Consider the following 12,189-nt stretch of genomic DNA (forward strand, 5'->3'; position numbering starts at 1 on the left):
TCATTTCCAAAATATATAGAGAATTGACTCTAATTTATAAGAAATCAAGCCATTCTCCAATTGATAAATGGTCAAAGGATATGAACAGACAATTTTCAGATTTTGAAATCTGAAGTTTCAGAGATTGAAACTATTTCCAGCCATATTAAAAGATGCTCCAAATCATTATTAATCAGAGAAATGCAAATTAAGACAATTCTGAGATACACTACACACCTGTCAGATTGACTAGGATGACAGGAAAAGATAATGCTGAATGTTGGAGGGGATGTGGGAAAACTGGGACACTGACACATTGTTGGTGGAGTTGTGAATACATCCAGCCATTCTGGAGAATGATTTGGAGCTATGCTAAAAAAGTTATCAAACTGTGCATACTCTTTGATCCAGCAGTGTTCCTACTGGAAAGAGATCTTAAAGAAGGGAAAGGGACCTGTATGTGCAAGAATGTTTGTGGCAACCCTCTTTGTAATGGCCAGAAATTGGAAACTACGTGGATGCCCAACAATTGGAGATTGGTTGAATAAATTGTGGTATATGAATATTATGGAATATTCTGTAAGAAATGACCAACAGGATGATTTCAGAAAGGCCTGGAGAGACTTACATGAACTGATGCTGAGTGAAATGAACAGAACCAGGAGATCATTATACACTTCAACAACAATACTATATGATGATTAATTCTGATGGACATGGCTCTCTTCAACAATGAGTTGAACCAAATCAGTTCCATTTGTTCAATAATGAATAGAACCAGCTACACCCAGTGAAAGAACTCTGGGAAATGAGTGCGAACCACTACATAGCATTTCCAATCCCTCTATTTTGTCCTCCTGCATTTTTTATTTCCTTCACAGGCTAATTGTACACTATTTCAAAGTCCGATTCTTCTTATGCAGCAAAATAACTGTATGGATATGTATACATCTATTGTATTTAACATATACTTTAACATATTTAACATGTATTGGTTTACCTGCCATCTGGGGGAGGAAGTGGGGGGAAGGAGGGGAAAAATTGGAACAAAAGATTTTGCGATCATCAATGCTGAAAAATTACCCATGCATATATCTTGTAAATAAAAAGCTGTAATAAAAAAAGAAAGAAAGAAAGAGAAAGAAAGAAAGAAAGAAAGAAAGAAAGAAAGAAAGAAAGAAAGAAAGAAAGAAAGAAAGAAAGAAAGAAAGAAAGAAAGAAAGAAAGAAAGAAAGAAAGAAAGAAAGAAAGAAAGAAAGAAAGAAAGAAAGAAAGAAAGAAAGAAAGAAAGAAAGAAAGAAAGAAAGAAAGAAAGAAAGAAAGAAAGAAAGAAAGAAAGAAAGAAAGAAAGAAAGAAAGAAAGAAAGAAAGAAAGAAAGAAAGAAAGAAAGAAAGAAAGAAAGAAATTTATTTACCTCTGGGGGGTAGTGAAGTGTACACTGGACTCAGGAGTCACAAATGACCTGGGTCTATATTCTGGATCTGCCATTTCCACCCCCTCTGAGCCTAAGTTTCCTCACCTGAAAAAGGAAACAAATGGACCAGATTTCTTTGAGATACCTTCTAGCTCTAAAATTTTTATAATCTCATGATGTGAAATGTGTTTAATGTGCTACTTATGACAGAATCTTTATTTCTATATTATATGCTCATTCAGTCCTCTTTAGGGCTACTCATCCACCTTTGGTGTCTACCTGTCCCTCAACTCACCTGAGATTCCAAGCTATAACATGTTCAGCAAATACACTCTGAGAAACTGTTTCATCAGACAGGGTAAACCAGGTTGAGAGTAACTATCAGTGAGATGGGGGGAGGGGGGTTATCTGTCCCAAATGTGTGAAGACTTCCCCTTGGCAGAATGGATGGATGAGAATGATTTAGTCCAAAAGCTATACAGACAACTAAAGTAGGTTGCTCTAGAGCACTTAGAACTTGATCATATATCAAAAAGGCCAAGTTCATTCATTGCATTCCAGACTAGTCATCTTGACTTTTTTCTTTCTTTTTTTTTTTTTAAATAATAGCTTTTTATTTTTCAAAATAAGTGCAAAGATAGTTTTCAGAATTCACCTTTGCAAAACCTTGTGTTCCAAATTTTTCTCCTTCCTCCCTTTCTCCCCTCCTCTAGACAGCAAATAATCCAATATAAATTAAATATGTGCAATTTTTCTAAACATAGTTCCACAATTCTGACTTTTTTCTTGCTACTGGATTTTGATGCTTCTGGAGGAGTGAAGCTGACAACTTTGTGCAATTTTGTGTCATCTAAATCCAATTCATGTACTAGTCAAGACATCATCCCATGATTCTCTTTGAAAACAACAACAGCATGTGGTCATCTCTTTAGCTATCATCTCTCTACCTATCTCCTTACCACATAAATCTTGGACTCCACACCAAATCCCAGTAAAACCTAACTAGATGATTCTTCAAACTATTTCCTAACTATCTCCATACTATGTTGCTTGTTCTCTGGTCCTTATGTGGACCTCTCCCCATCCTTTTTAGCTCTCTTTAAGTGTTGTCTTCTCCCCTTTAGGATCTAAGCTATTTGAGCTCAGAGACAATCTTGCTTCCTTGTATCTAGCACTTGAAATAGTGACAGGCACATGGTAATTGTTTGATAAATGCCCTATCTTTCTAGCTAGCTATCATCTATTCAGAGGAATCCTGAAGTGATAGAAGGGATGCATTAGTGTCAAAACTAAATGGTGGCAGACTGAACTGATTCTGGTAGAACCGGAGAGGCTGAAACTCAGTACAAGGATACTAGGAGGAGCTACAGGTCGGAGGTGAAGGTTTAGGAATGGAAAGCAACGACATTGTAGGAAGGCAATGGCAAGAATAAGTCGAAGTCACCTCATCAAATATTACTAAAGTGCTAAGACATGGTGCTCAGTGTTGAGAATACAAAGATACTCTGCAAGGGGAAATGGAGAACAAAAACAAATAATTCTGGCAATACAAGAGAGAGTGAGAAGTGTTAGAGGACTGAGTTTGAGTATCAAAGTGAAGCACTGGAAGTTAGTTCACCTTTCTTAACTCCAGTTTTCTCAACTGTAAAATGAGGGGCTTGATAATTTAGGGAGTTTCCAGAAGAGTCAGAATAGTGAAGAGCATCAAATTCATGCCTTTTGAGGGTTATTTGAAAGAGATGTGGATGGTTAGATTGGAGAAGAGAAGACTTTGGGTTAGGTATATGGTTAGCTGTGGTTAAGGACTACCATATGGGAGAGGGATTAGACTTGTTCTATTTGGCTCCCAAGAGACAGAGAGTAACCCAAAAGCATTGAATAAAAGTTCAAAGAGAGAAATTTAGGATTGTTATCAGGAAAAACTTTTCTAACTAAGCTATCCTGAAGAGGAATGAATTATTCTTTGTTAGCACTTCCTCAACATTCTCCCTCAATACCATGGCTGGGCGACCAGCCTTAATGGTGGATGGCTTTTCCCACACTCACAGAGCCCAGGGTGATGACATCACTGAGTACCTAGGATGCTCTAATAGGCTAAAAGTTAGGCAACCTGCCTCTGTGTACACCATCTCAGGCATGTCAGTAAACCTTACTATGACTGTTTCCTCATCTCGAATAATCCCTACCTCCTCCCTGCCCCATGAGGAAGTTGGAAGGAATCACTGAATAATTTCCACAAAGAATTTAGTACTAGAGGGGTGTGGGGAAGGAATGGCCAAGATCACAGACCTGGAGCTTAGAGCTGGAGCTCACAGGCCCAGCCAGTCTGACCTCTCATTTTACGGATGAGGAAACTGAAGAACAGGGTAACCTTCTTGTGGTTTGCCAAGGTCATACAGGTTGGGACAGAGATAGGTTCTCTAATTTTAGGATAAAGGTACTCCTTCCATATAGGATACTGGTGGTTCTTATAGCATATGAGATAGCTACTTATTTCTCTTCCTACTCTCTTAACCCTTTCTTTGTCACTATCCTGGCTTTTCTAAGATTATGGGCCACCACTTGCTCCCTAGAAAATTTAGAGAATTCTCCTCTACTATGGGCCCACCTCTGACCCCAGTGGGGAAAAGGCAGTGCACGGACACACCCGCACCCCAAACAGCCTTGGCAACAGCTGGTTTTTGCCAGGAATAAGAATGTATACTTACTTGGAATTTGAGCCTCCAAATGTTTTTGAATAGCAGAATGGTGTGGCGAAGGATGAGCTAAAGAAAACTAGAAGCAAAACAAAACAAAAAACAATTAGGAAGCCATTGCAGCCATCTAGATGAAATTCCGAGTTAGGGCAGCTGCAAAGGGAGTGGGAAAGAGGGAGCAGAAGTAAATGATAATTATTAAAATAGAATCAGCAGGACTTTGCAACTGATTGGAAAAGGGGAGGAGCGGGCACTGTGGGGAGGCAAAAGGAATATTTAGGGAATTCTCCATGACTCCCAATTTCCTGCCACCATAATCTCCCCAGTTCTGGAATGACTTCTTGCCTAAACTTTGTTGACCCCTCAACCATTTGATACAGGAATACTAATCACTGGTCCTGTAACCCAGGTGTCCTCTTAAAGGGAATCCAGGCTTTCAATCAGTGACAATGGGCCTTGTTTGAATGTGGAGCACTTTAGAAAGGCCTAAAGAGAGAAGTACATATTTACTTAAGCTTGTGATGCTTGCAAAGCAATTACTGGAAGTTAAGAGGTCCTTTCAGTAGCATTCCTCCCTCAGACGAAGGTGACTCATTCTTACCTGATCTATGTAGGATTTGGTAATTGCTAGGTACTCTGTCAGCCTGCCTACTCAGTTGATTTAGTATCAGAATCACAGCATTGCAAAGGACCCCAGAAGCCTTCTTGTCCAATGTGGGCAGTGTTCTTTTTGCTTTTTCCAATTGTCTGTCTAAGGTAACCTTTACCATGAGTAAGAATCAGGAAAGTCTTTAGTCATGGAAACATATTAGCTATGGTATACAGTTTTATTTGCTTAAATGAAACCTTTACATCAATTTTAGGAATAATCACTTATTATCTAAGACCAGTTTTACCAATTGAGAGGCTGAATGATTATTAGCTGTACCACTGATCTTAGCAAGTCCTATTTCCAAATTCCCAATCTTACATACTTTAATTCTTCCAGCCTAAAAAATCACTTCAACCTCTTTTGTGGTTTTTTTTTTTTTTAAGGAAGAAAACGTGATGTATTAAATTCAATTCAACAAACATTTTTTTTTTTTGGAGAGTTAATTTTTATTTATTTATTTTTTTAAATTAACTTTAGAATTATAATTTTTTGACAGTACATATACATGAATAATTTTTTTTACATTATCCCTTGTATTCATTTTTTCCAAATTTTCCCCTCCCTCCTCTGCTCGCTCCCCTAGATGACAGGCAATCCCATACATATTAAATGTGTTACAATATAACCTAGATACAATATATGTGTGTAAATCCAAATTTCTTGTTGCACTGTAAGAATTGGATTCCAAAGGTATAAGTAACCTGGATAGAAAGACAGTAGTGCTAATATTTTACATTCAATTCCCAGTGTTCCTTCTCTGGGTGTAGCTCAACAAACATTTTTTAAAGCCTCCCATGTCCCACATCCTATGCTAGGCACTAGGGACACAAAAACAAAAATGAAAATATTTTTTAAACTCAATGAGCTTACAACTTACCAGAAAGAAACAACAGGTAAACATATATAGAGAGAAGCTATACAAAAATATATGCTAAGTAAAGAAAAAGCAATTTGTGGGAGTACAGGGAGGAGAACCCTAACAACTGAAAGAATTCAGAAAAACCTTCTATAGGAGATACATTTTAAATTTAACTTTTAAGAGATCTAGGGAGTCTAAAAAGTTGAAATGAGGAGGGAAAGTAATTCAAGCAGGGAGCTTGTCCATTAAGCAAGTGGAAAGACCTATTTATAAGAACAGAATGTCCTATAATGAGCTTTATCTACAGTAAAGGTTCTTAAACTGTGGTCCATGGGCCCAGAATGGATTTGTACCAGTAGATGGATTTTAAGGCATTGGGCTTAGAATCAGGAAAACTCATATTCATGAGTTCAAATCTGACTTCAGATACTAGCTATGACTCTGGGCAAGTCTTTAACCCTGTTTGCCTCATTTGCCAAATGAGCTGAGAAAAAAATGGCAAATTATTCCTATATCTTTGCCAAGAAAACTCCAAAAATGGAGTCATGAAGAGTTAGGTATGATTTAAATGATTCAAGAGCAACAATTATGAGAGTCCCTGACCTTAGTTGGGGGAAAATTACTTCTTTATTTGCACTTCTTTCTAACTGAAAGTCAACATTTTCTCTAATTATGAACTTCTAAAAAATCACATTATTCTAAAAAAAAAAAAAAAAGTCCACTGTTAACAGATTGTCAAAGAGGTCCATAAAACACAAAATTAAGAATCCCTGGTGTAGAGTAACCCTTGAAAGTCAAGGGAAACATTGTTTGAAAAGGTGAAGTTTAAGGGAGAGGCTAGGTGGTGCAGTGGATAGAGCACCAACCTTGAATTTAGGAGGACCCCAGTTCAAATCTGGTCTCAGACACTTAACACTTCCTAGCTGTGTGACCCTGGGCAAGTCACTTAACCCCAGCCTCAGAAAAAAAGAAAAAAAAGAAAAGAAAAGGTGAAATTTAAGTCCATTAAGATATCCCTTCTTTGAAGAAATAACCAAGGATCCCAAGGATTGAAGCTAATGATATTTTTTTTTCAATTTTTATCCTTCATTAGAAGTTACTCCCTGCAGTCTATGACACTATTGAATACTGTCTATCTCCTCCTTAGGCTTTCATGACTGCTCGTTCTGGTTTTCTTCCTCCTTGTTGGAGAATCCTTCAGTTGTTGTTGTTGTTGTTGTTGTTGTTGTTGTTGAATCATGGCATGCCCACTAACCCTCAGTATCCTCCAAGACTTTGTCCTTGGTCTTCTTTTCTTTGTTCTCTATATTATTTTACTCAGTTTGATCACAAACTTTCCATGGGTTCAATTATCCTTTTTATGCCAAAGATTCCCCATTCTGTGTATCATGTTCTGACCTCTATTCTTAAACCACAAAGTACCCACTGAACATTTTGAATGGATATATGCCATGGACACCTTAAACTCAACATATCTAAAATAAAAAACCGTTATCTTTTCCCTAAAACCTTTTCTTCTTTATAACTTTCTTATTATACCAACTTCAGTGTCATCCTCAACTCCTCTATCAAATTCAATCCATATATCGAATTTTTTTTCAAGTCTTTTCCTTTTTACCTCCATAACGTCTCAAGTAAGCATCCCCTTCTCTCTTAGCACAACCTCTGTCCTGGTCAAGGCCCTTCTCACCTCATGCCTGGAATACTGCAATAGCTTTTTAACTTAAACTCCCTATTTCATCTCTCATCCCTTCCATCCATCCTCCACTAAGCTGATAAAGTGATTTTCCTAATGTGTAGGTCTGATCATACACCCTCATATACACACACCAATTCCAAAAACTCAGTAGTTTCTTATTACCTCTAGGATCAAAGAATGCAACTCCAATGGGCTGGCCCTGCTCTTCAAATGCTCAACATACTTTTGCCTAAAAGACTATTTTATAGGTGCTCACATGGTGGTCACAAGAACCAATACAAGGACACTCAAGTTCTCTCTGAAGAACTTTGGAATTAACTTCATGACATGAGAGACACTGGCAAAAGACTGCCCAGTATAGTGTGATTGCATCAAAGTAGGTACTATGCTCTGTGAGAAAAGCAGAATTGAATTAACTCAAAAGAAATGTGAGATGTGCAAATTTAGAGACATCTCCACCAAATGTTTGTATGGACTATTTGTGTCCAATCTGTGATAGAGCTTTCTGAGCTAGTATTGGTCTGATCAGTCATAGTCAAACACATTTTTCAAGAATAAAGGACAATGAGGCAGCATTGCAGGTGGTGCAGTGGATAGAACACCAGCCCTGAAGTTAGGAGGATCTGAATTCAAATCTGATCTCAGACACTTAACGCTTCCTGGGTGTGTGACCCTGGGCAAGTCACTTAACCCCAATTGGTCGAAGAAGAGGAAGAGGAAGAGGAAGAAGGAAGAAGGAAGAAGAAGAAGAAGGAAGAAGGAAGAAGGAGGAGGAGGAGGAAGAAGAAGAAGGAGGAGGAGGAGGAAGAAGAAGAAGGAGGAGGAGGAGGAAGAAGAAGAAGGAAGAAGAAGAAGAAGAAGAAGGAAGAAGAAGAAGAAGAAGGAAGAAGAAGAAGGAAGAAGAAGAAGAAGAAGAAGAAGGAAGAAGGAAGAAGAAGAAGAAGAAGGAAGAAGGAAGAAGGAAGAAGAAGAAGAAGAAGAAGAAGAAGGAAGAAGGAAGAAGAAGAAGAACCAACCAATCTCTTGAAGTCTATCCAAGTTCATGTTCATTGTTTCCATGAAATTATCTATCCATCTCATCCTCTGCCTTCCCCTTTTCTTTTTGCCTTCAATCTTTCTTAACATCACTGTCTTTCCAATAAGTCCCTTCTCATCATGTGGTCAAAGTATTTCAGCTTCAGCATTTGATCTTCCAGTAAACAATGTGAATTAGCTTCTTTAAGCATTGACTGATTTGATTTCCTTGATATTTAAGGGACCCTCAAAAGTCTTTTTTTTTTAGTACCACAATTTGGAAGCATACATTCTGTACACTCAACTTAAATCTCACTACTATATATTGCTACTAGAAAACTATAACTTTGACTATATGGATCTTTATCTGCAAGGTGATGTCTCCACTTTTTAGTGGAGTCCAGAATTGCCACAGCTTTCCTTTCAAAGAGCATCTTTTAATTTTAAGGCTGCAGGCACTACCTGTATTGATCTTTGAGCCCAAGAATATAAAGTTTAACATTACTTCCACTTCTCCCTCTATTTGCCAGGAAGGATCTATCAAGTTAGATAAGAATTGTTCTACAATTAACAACCTTATGGAGTTGTTTGGAGCACTGAAAGGTTTAATAATATGTCCTAGGTCACAATGACAGAAATAGTATATAGATATCAATAATGACAACTATATACAATATATATGTTCATATTCATATATGTATATATTCAGAGAGAGAGAGTGAGAAAGATATATCACTGTGGTCCAGGAGTCTATGAATGTACACACACACACACTACATACATACATGTATACATATACATGTGTATGCTATAAATGTAGATGGCGTCACATTGCATACTTGTGGATATATTAAATATATTCATGCAAATAATATATATATATACATTTATATGCATGTTCATACAAAACACATACTTTATACATATATATATATTCTAACAAAATAGAATTATTTATTGAGGAATCCATATGAGAACAGGACTAGATAATCTGTAGGGTCCCTTCATCTCTACAATTTTGTAACAATCTAGTTATGAATCCATCAAAATCATGACATTGAACCAACATGGGCAATCACATGAAGGAGTTAGAAGGACCAGTTGATTTACTGTTTACTCTTAGAATTTGCAGTTTTGCTGAAAGGAGTTCATGCTGAGGACTACTCACCTCTGGAATTTGTTTTTTTCCTTTTTATCCAGTGCATGCCAAGTTTGCTGGCCTTTAAGAAGTTCAGTCATCAATATGGACCTCCTGGTGGTCATGGGTCAGAATGACCTGGGTTGAGGTGACATGCTGTATGAAAAAAGAGACTAAGTGTGTGTGGGTTTTGTGTCTGTGTCTTAAGGCTCCCCAGTGGCTGCTTTTTACAAATCAAGGCAAATTCTCAGATGGGGTCAGTTGTTGTAGTGGGAAGGTTTACTCTTCTCAGGTTAAATTGAAAGAGGCATTCTGACATAGTAAGAATTTTCAGATGATCCCTTAAGATAGGAATACAATATAAAGTTTTGTTAATAGAATTCACTGAATAGGGTACTTTAATTATGCTATGGGAGGGGTGGACTAAGGAAGTAAAGGTCTGTTGAGCTTCTGTGACTATTGAGGTGGAACAAATAGCTACCAGAAACTTTTAGAGATACACTTTTTCAGGGGTTTGGAGTCTTTTTTTCTTTTGTGTAGTGTTCAACAATTAAGAATTATATATTTTTTTCCTTTTTGATCTGATTTTTCTTGTGCAGCATGAAAACTGTAGAAATATGTATAGAAGAATTGCATGCTTAACATACTTTAGATTACTTACCATCTAGGGGAGGAGATGGGAGGAAGGGTTGTACAAATTTGGAGCACAAGGTTTTACAAGGGTTAATGTTGAAAAATTATCCATGCATATGTTTTAATACATATATATATATATATATACATATATATATATACATATATATATATGTATATATATATATATATATATATATATATATATATATATATATATATATAAACTTAAGTTTCTTACCATACCCCTTGTCTCAGTATTCTTAAATGCCCCTGTTCAAGGATTGGAACATTTCTTTAGCATCTCATTCTTTTTGTGTGTGTGTGTATTTTTATACACATATATGTTTATTATATGTTTTATATATGCCCATTCCATTGTTAGACAGTACTAATTATTAGAAATTGTGCGGTTTTTTCCTTTTTAGTAAATCAAAATCTGCTTCCCTGTAGCTTTTAGCCATTGATTCTAGTTCTACCCTCTGAAACAAAGTAGAGTAAACGTTTGATTCTGGCATTTAGGAAGTGTGGACAAGTAGTTTAAATTTCTCTGAGCCTCAATCTTCTTATCTGGAAAATAAACCTAATGCTTACCCCAGGTATTTTGTTGTTGTGGCTGTTGTGGATAAGACACTTTATAAATATTAAAGCCCTAGAGAAGGGTGAGCATAATAATTGTGAGGAGAAGGAGCAGAAATAGGAAGAGGAGGAGGAGGAGGACTGCATTTGTGACTTCATGGGTGCAGAGATGTAATTTGCTTATGCAGATAGGTGGCTTCTTTGCCATTTATAATATTAGCATTCTGCCTAGAACCTTGAAATTTTAAGAGACATGTACAGGGTCCCACAGCCTCAGAGGCAACATCAGAGGTGAAACTTGAATGATGGTCTTCCTTGACTCTGAGGTCATCTCTCTTTTCTCCATGTCTCTCAAATTGTCATTATTAGCAATGATCAATATTCTCTCATTATTATCATCTCTTCCATGTGACAACCTCTTAAATAATTAGAGATAGTTTTATATTCTTCTTTTCTTCAGAGTAGTTATTTCTAATTCCTTCAACTATTTCTCATAGCCTCCTCAACTTCCTCTTCCTTCTCATATTTTTTAACAGAAACAGCATCAATGGCTTGTCAATATAGGATTAAACAGGAATGAGGTGTAATAGCAATTATTGCAGCCAGAGATCCCATTCTGAGTCCAATCACAAGCCTTTGATTTATTTTTTACTGAGTTATAGGTGTCTACTTGGAGTTTAGAAGCAGGTGGGGAAAAAAGTACTGAGGGAACTCTTTAAAGATGAATGTCCTCTAGTATGAATTGCTAAGACTTTTTATCTTGGAGATTTTCTTTTTTTGTCCTTCAGATTTAGCCCTAAATCAGGCCTATAACTCCTCTTTTTGAGAATGTTTGAGAGTTAAGGGATACTGGACTAGATACTTATTCTGCCATTTTGTTGGTCATACTTTATAACTGATTTGTTTTTGCCTGAATGCAAGAATTTACATTTATTTCATTTCTTGATTAAACTACCTTATAAAATCCTGATTCTGTCATCCAGAGTTTTCCCTCTTCTTACTGTGTCATTTCGCTTTGTATTCCTAGTGCTTAACACAATGCCTGGCATTTAATGAATAATAGGCATTTAATAAATTCTTGTGGATTGAATGATCGGTAGATTTGATGAACATGCCATCTCTGTTAATATCCAAATTGCTAACACCTTTCCTAGAACAAAGATAATTCATCAGCTAAGAGAAGTTAAAGCTTTTGTATTTGAACATTTAAAAATGAATAATCCTCTAAAAATCAACAAAACACCCCACCTCCTGCCAAAGTAGCATATTTGAATAATCATTTTATTACCTCTTTCCATTTGAGTGCTATAATATAATAATTCCTAGAAGCTTCTTTCATTCCCTTCTCCTGCTATCTGATTTTTTTGAGCACTCCCTAAAATGCTATTTCTGTTGAAGAAACATAGCATATAAGAAGGTTGGGGCACTTGTGTTTGCATATGTTTTTAATGTTCTTAAAATTGTTTTGAGAAAAATATTTTCTGCATGATTTTTCAAAAAAGAAATCCTGGTAATTAATTAATCA

At 36.5% G+C, this 12,189-nt stretch overlaps 1 long non-coding RNA gene across 1 annotated transcript; it reads right to left on the reverse strand.

Annotated features, from left to right (window-relative positions):
* Positions 1 to 1,399: 1,399 nt before the first annotated feature.
* On the reverse strand, positions 1,400 to 9,738 carry LOC141553489 (uncharacterized). The gene is made up of 3 exons (XR_012485476.1): positions 9,483 to 9,738; positions 4,103 to 4,169; positions 1,400 to 1,499 (listed from the first exon to the last, which is right to left on the reverse strand). It is a non-coding gene; the product is annotated as an uncharacterized LOC141553489 (long non-coding RNA).
* Between the last annotated feature and the right edge of the window lie 2,451 nt (positions 9,739 to 12,189).

The sequence above is a fragment of the Sminthopsis crassicaudata genome, chromosome 2 (genome assembly GCF_048593235.1).
Source record: "Sminthopsis crassicaudata isolate SCR6 chromosome 2, ASM4859323v1, whole genome shotgun sequence".
Taxonomy (NCBI): domain Eukaryota; kingdom Metazoa; phylum Chordata; class Mammalia; order Dasyuromorphia; family Dasyuridae; genus Sminthopsis; species Sminthopsis crassicaudata.